General features: G+C 32.9%; 1 long non-coding RNA gene across 1 annotated transcript; it reads right to left on the reverse strand.

The window, feature by feature from the left end:
• Positions 1–6,533: 6,533 nt before the first annotated feature.
• On the reverse strand, positions 6,534–7,145 carry LOC147402976 (uncharacterized). The gene is made up of 2 exons (XR_015177198.1): positions 6,959–7,145; positions 6,534–6,870 (listed from the first exon to the last, which is right to left on the reverse strand). It is a non-coding gene; the product is annotated as an uncharacterized LOC147402976 (long non-coding RNA).

Below are 7,145 nucleotides of genomic sequence, written 5' to 3' on the forward strand. Positions count from 1 at the left end.
AGGAGATCATCCTCACAAAAAATCAGCCTATTCCAAAACTTTTAACCCCGTCAAAAGTGATTTACAAAAATTGGACAGTCCACGATTCTTCAACTTGTAAACTAGGGTTAGAAGTTTCAAAATGAGCTGATTTTTTGTGAGGATGATCTCTTCACCGTAGAGATCATCCTCACAAAAAATCAGCCTATTCCAAAACTTCTAACCCCATCAAAAGTGATTTACAAAAAATGTTTGGCACCAAACTTGGCAAACTTTAGGGCTGCCGAACCGCTCCCTATATATATATATATATATATATTTTTTTTTTTTGTCTTAAAAATCTTTTGTTGGGCTTGCTTTTGATTTTGGGTTTTTTGTTTGTGGTGGTGAGAAGGGATTTCTGGATAATCGCTTCAAGCAGTTTGAACGACAGCGACAAACTACCAACAATCCAGAGCTTATCTATGATATTGTGAATGACTTCACTTTTCACAATAGGGGACTTTTCAAGGATTTAGACACAATTTTGTGAGCATTCAAGCTCCCTCTTTTTTTCATCTTCTTTTATGTCTACTCTTCTTGGTTTCTTTGGTTGTTACGGTCTAATTATGCACCTTTTTTCTTCTTCTAAAACTTCGTACTCTACAGAGGACAAGAGAAGGTAGATTTCGAAATGTTGCGTACTAAAATGCACGACTATGCTGAAGAATGTTCCAAGTATTTACAGATTCTTTTTCCTTAAATTTTTTTTTTTCCTGTTCTTCCTCTTTGACGAGGCGATAAATTGTGTGTTTGAGACCATAGACCCAGGATCCAAATCTTACCTTCAAAATGGAACCTATTAAATAATAAATGAAAATTGAAAATTGAAAATCAAAATTTGAAGTAAAAGCAGTATAGGCATAAGATGAGCCCTCAAAATTTAGATGAAAAAGGAAGAAAATGATACTTGTTTATGTTTCATTCAACATTGTTTGATAGAAAAAATCGGTTTTTTGAAATAATAGGCTAGGTGCAGCCAGACTTAGGGATGTCTGCCGCGAGTTTATTGCTAATTGCCAAGAAGAGAACATTATTCAGTGAGTTTGATTAGATCATGTAATTTTTTTTCCTATATTCATTATTAATAGACTAGGAGCAAAGAAAAAATTCTGATTATTCTGATCAAGAGACCCTATTGTTAGGTGTTTGGAAAATCTGTCGATGGTAAAATTTGCATACGGGCTTTTGAGGGACATTCTTGATCGTATATTGGACGTGAGTAGATTAAGATTTTTCGTGAAACCGAAAAATTTAATTAATAAGCATTTATTTTCTCTAACATTTCTCTTGGATGGTTGTAGTTGGAGAAACAGATTTTGGCTGCTGGTGGGTCGATTCCATATTAGGGAATAGTCGTGGTGGTTATATATGATAATATAGTAATCTACTTAATATCAAAATAAGTGATTGAAATAAGGATGGATGCTGAGATAGTGATCCATATATAGAAACCTTTTATAGCCTTTGTAGTTGATAAATTAAATTATTTTAAAGGTTATGTTAGTTGTTGAACTCGTATGATATATATAATATATGAAATTATGAAGTCTTTAGCTCTTTTGCTACTGTTCACCATTTGAAATTAAGTTCTTTTGACCATTAAATTGTCTAATTAACCTCGTATCCTCAAATATCTCATTCAATTCAAATTCGAGTTCGTAATTCGTCACTCTTAAAAAACAACAATAATTTTGCAGTTTTACCAAATACTCAAAGAAGCACTATTTTCCAGTGCAAATTAAAAATAAAAGTGAAATGACTTCAAATATTGGTGATAATACCACTTTAAAGCTATGTTGTTTCAATATTCTTTTAAGAAAATTTATTCAACTAAAAAAATGTGTACCAATGCTGGGCCAAATATTCTTTTCAATACAAATGTGTGGATGATTTCGAAAAAAAAGTAAAAATAAATAAATAAATGGATTTTGGGCTGTTTGAGGTACAAGGAAACCTGCAACATACAAAAAGGAATGTTACCTTCTCTCTTCTGTTTGATGGAGAGGTTGAGTTGAGACTAGTGTTTTCCAGAAAAAAAGAAGTATACTTATAATAATTGTTTCAAATAAGAGCCGAACTTTTCAATTTTGCAAAAATTTACATGTTCTTTGGAATGAAAATGATCAGTCTGTTATACAATAATTGAATTTGATGTCCGTATGAACTGTACAAGTGGATTTGTTAGGGTTGTCAATGGGTACCCATTTAATCAGAACCAAACCAAAATTGGAGCCAATAGGACCGTTTTCAGCCCTCTTTTATTGGAACTGATTAGAGTCAGGTCTCTTGAAACCGAATCGATTGAGAACTAAATATTTGAGGTTGATAAAAATCGGGAAACGAAACCATTTAAAGAGATTTTTTTTTTACGGTTTCGATTTTAGTTCCCTTGATTTGAGAATTGGAATCAGAACCAATAGGAACTAGAATCGAGAAAAATTAACGGTTCTACTTCTGGTTCCCATGTAAATCAAACCGGAACCAACCTATTAACACCACCATCATTGTATAAGATATATATATATTCTCCCAATTTCATTTTCATCGTGTAGGAACTTGTTCATAGTATAATTCACTAAAAATCAGTCATTCAATTGTTCCAGTCTTGTGAAAAATATTTTTAAAATTAGAAAGTTTTGATTGTCCTATTAGATGTATAATTATGATCAACTTTATATGTTCTGAAATTTTGATAAAAGGCCAAATCTATAGAGTTGATAATATCATAGTAATAGAAACTCATGTGATTGATTGCAAAGATGAACTCGGTTTGACAGGATTTCAAAAATTGAATCCAATTAGACTTGAGCAACCGTGATTCTCCTCGTTGACTGGTGAAACCAGTTCAAATCAATTAATTTTTTTGAAAAATATGACCAGCTTCTCAAACTATGGGGCTGATTGATTTGGATCAAATAAGATTATTTTTCTTATAAGTTACAACACTGCCCCGCACCCGGATTGATGTGGTGGTGTGTATAGAATCTTAAATGCTTTTCCTTGAGATACGAGTGCTGTACATTTGAGGAACATCGATGGTTCTCTACACAAACAGTGATGTGGAAAGTTTTGTAAGTTATAGTGTAGCACAACTTTAGAGAAAAATGTTATTATTTTTGAAAACTAACATGGAATTGTAATTTTATTGATTTTAAGAGATATGAAAAGGGCAATATATATATATATATATATATATATATATATATACTTTTTTTGAAATTTCTGTTTTGGGGAGTTTTACATGTTTTGGTAATGGTTTTTTTAATATAAATAAAGATCTCTAAGGGTTCTAAAACTTACAAGAAAATAGTGATTGTTCTTGTTCTGTTCCATGGATCACACACTGTCGAATCACGTAAATCCTCTATTATAAACTATGTTTTTCCTCTTATCTCAGTCAGTAGTAATTCATCTTGCAAAGAACATAAGAGAGCTGCTATTAACACATCACCTTTTACTTATAACACATCAATCCATATGAAAACAACCGGTTAATTTCAAAAGGACTGGTGTGTTGTCAGTAAAAGTTGGCATGGCAATAGAATTCCTTTAAAATAACTATTATCTTTTAATTTTTTTTATTAGATGTCAATATCTTTCATGTTGGGGTGACACAGGATTTACTGTGATTCTCACAATTCTTACGTGGAGATGCGCACATAACCGTAGATGGTTTTTACTTCTATCATGAGGAAACACATCTCCGGTTATGTGCGCACCCCACGTCAAAATTGTGAGAAGCACAGTAAATCCTGTGTCACCTCGGCATTAGTGATTAACGACTAGATGACAATTATGAATTATAGTCACAAAACCTACCTGCAACATGAAGTCATGAACGATGTTCTTCTGGATGATAGAATATGTAAAAAGTGACCAATATAAAGTCATGGGTGTTGAGTGTATATTTTCTTCCAGTCTCGGGTGTGTTATACCCCAGTTAAGCCTCGTGAATCCCTTATATTCATAGTTCTCCCCTTCTCCAATAGATCGGTCTTTTGGAGTACTTAGTTGGTTAACATGGTATTAGAACGCTAGGTTTGTATAGGTCATGGGTTTAAATCTTTCCACCCTTATGGGTGAGGGGGGGTGTTGAGTGTATATTTTCTTCCACTCTCAGGTGTGTTATACCCCAGTTAAGCCCCGTGAATCTCTTATATTCATAGTTCTCCCCTTCACCAACAGATCTGTCTTTTGGAGTAGTTGGTTGGTTAACAATGTGTTGTATATGAAAAATACACTAGATTTAGTTTGCTAGTTGAAGTTCTATTTATATCCCTACCAAGTCTTTAGTTTCTAAAATTTTATCTCACAAGTCAAGAGCTAGATCAGTTGGAGAAGACAAGAAGAAAGTAAGCACAAGCATGGATATCTTAAGCTTGAGGAGAGAGTTGATTGCGTTCAAATCTACCGTATTTGATGAGGTTTCTGCCTTGGATTTATGTTTTATCATGTTCTCGTTTTTTTGTTTTTTGTTTTTTGTTTTTTGTTTTTTTTTTCTGGGATTGGTTTTTTATCTTGGTTTTTTTGTTGGTGGTGGTGAGAAGGGATTTCTGGATATTCGGTTCACCCAGCTTGAACGAGAACGACGGATTAGCAACAACACAGAGTTTGTCTTTGATATTGTGAATGATTTCATTTTAGTTTCTGTGTCACTTTTCAAGTATTTACAATTTTTTTTTCCTTAATTTACTTTTTTTTTCTTCTTCTTCGCTGAGGCAATAAATTCTGTGTTTAATACCATAGATCCAGGCTCCAAATCCTACCTTCAAATGGAACCCATAAAAAAAATTAAGATAAAAAGGAAGAAACCGATACTTGATTATGTTTCATTCAGTACTATATCTGATGAAAAAATTGGATTTATTTAAATAATAGCTTAGGTGCAGCAAGACTTACACAATTTTGCCGTGAATTTTGTGTTAACAGCCAAGAACAGGACATCATACAGTGATTTTAATTAGATCCTACCATTTTCTTCTTATATTCATTATTAATTTACAAAAATCTACAAAGTTAGACTAGGAACAAAGAAAAATGTCTGGTTATTCTGATAAGTCCTATTGTTAGGTATGGGGAAACTCTATTGAGTATAAAACCTGAGTAAGACCTTCTGAAGAAGAGGCTTGATCATATATTCGAGGTGAGTAGACTAAGATTTTTTGTGAAACCAAAAAATTTAATTAATAATTAAGCATCTATTTTTCTGTTTTAAATCTTACATTTCTCTTGGATTGTTGTAGTTGGAGAGACAGATTTTGGCTGCTGGTGGGTCCATTCCACGGTAGAGAATAGTTGTGGTGGTTACATATGATAATATGGTAATCTACTTAATGTCAAAATCAGTGAGTGAAATAAGGGATGATGAGATAGTAATCCATCCATATAGGATATATGTAGAAACGTTTTATAGGTTTTGTAGTTGATAAATTAGGTTATTTCAAATATAATGTTACCTGTTGAACTTGCATGAGATACATATATGCATAAGTCTATTAGCTCTTTTCCACCTAATCTCCATTTGAAATTAAGATCTTGTGACTCTTAAATTGTCCGATTAACCTTGTATCTACAAATATCTCACTCGAATCAAATTCAGGTTCGTGATTCGCCACTCTTAAGAAACTACAATAGTTCTGCAATTTCACCAAATGCCCAAAGAAGCACTACGGTACAAAAATAAACTAGGAATATAGAGTAAGGGGATGAACCTCCAAATATCTTAATTCACCTCAAATATTGGTGATAATATTACTTTAAAGCTCCATCGTTTCAAAGTTCTTTAAAGAAAAAGTTTTCAACTAAAACATGTGTACCTTTTGAAAAATGTTGGGTCCAATATTCTTTTTCAATTTACATGTGTGGATGATTTTTTTCGAAGTGATAAAATAAAATGTGAAATGGGTTTTGGGCAGTTTGAGGTACAAGCCTGCGTATTTTAAGAAGTAATGAACAATATACAAAAAGGAATGTTACCTCCTCTCTTCTGTTTGATGGAGTGGTTGAGAGTTAAAAAAAAGTCAACTAATAATAATGATTTCTAATAAGATCACAATTATCATCCTAATTCAAATTTTTTTTAGAAGTATTGGTCTCAATTAACAGCTAATATATTTCAACCTTTTTTAAACATTATATCAACTTAGGATTGAAAATTAGTTGTTCCAATTTTGTTGAGTTTATAAAATTTTATCTTAAAATTATGGATTAGTTTCATAAACTATATTTTAAGATTTTAAGTCAACTTTCATGAGCATTGTAAGATAATAATGAAATTTATGATTTAGTGTCATAATTTATAAATAAGGGTGATTTTGCCGGGGAGTTGTGATGAATGCATGAGGTTGGGTACGCGGCAAGGACATGGAACCATAGATTGTTTTCATCGGTATACACATGAAAAAAGATGTGCGGTTCTTTGCCCTTGCCACATCAGTGGCGTACCAAGACCGCGTGCATTCATCATTAATCTTGGCCGGGGCATGGGTTGATTCAACAGTTGAAACTAAGGATCAACAAACTCTTAACTTTCAAAATAGGAAAATTCAGAGCTGATTTGGCAGATATGCATCAAAGTTCCACAATTATCAGCATAATCCAAGAACATATCATTTTATCTATAAATGATGAAAAAAGTTGGTAAAAATTAATTATTTAGTGAAAATAAAAACAAAAAATGGAGAAAAACAAGATGAGGTTCACCATTTCGTTTCGAATCAGCTAAGCGAAGAATTCGTCTTGACGTGGCCACTCCAACGTTTACTAGGCTTTGATCTTCTCCAACTTCAACATTTGGCTCGTGAATCCATCCCACAGATCTCTAAGCATCAAGAACGAACTGTGAAATCCCTGAAACGAAAACAATCGATCTGAATCATGAGAAATTAATAACCCAAGAAAGAACATTACATATAGATGAAATTAAGAAAAAACAGACCTTCTTTGACGCTTGTTTTCTTCTCTCCGATCTCTTGGATTGTTGCAGCGAGTTTCCAGTAGAGAGGACGTCCAACGTAGAAGGCCGCGATGAGAAGAAGAAGAAGGAAAGTAATTCGAAATGAAACCCTAGATGTTGAACACACCATTATTGTTTCTCTTCTGAAGAGAAGAGAGAGAAAAGAGGT

Source organism: Akebia trifoliata, chromosome 4 (assembly GCF_017979445.1).
Source record: "Akebia trifoliata isolate Shusen 1 chromosome 4, ASM1797944v1, whole genome shotgun sequence".
NCBI lineage: Eukaryota > Viridiplantae > Streptophyta > Magnoliopsida > Ranunculales > Lardizabalaceae > Akebia > Akebia trifoliata.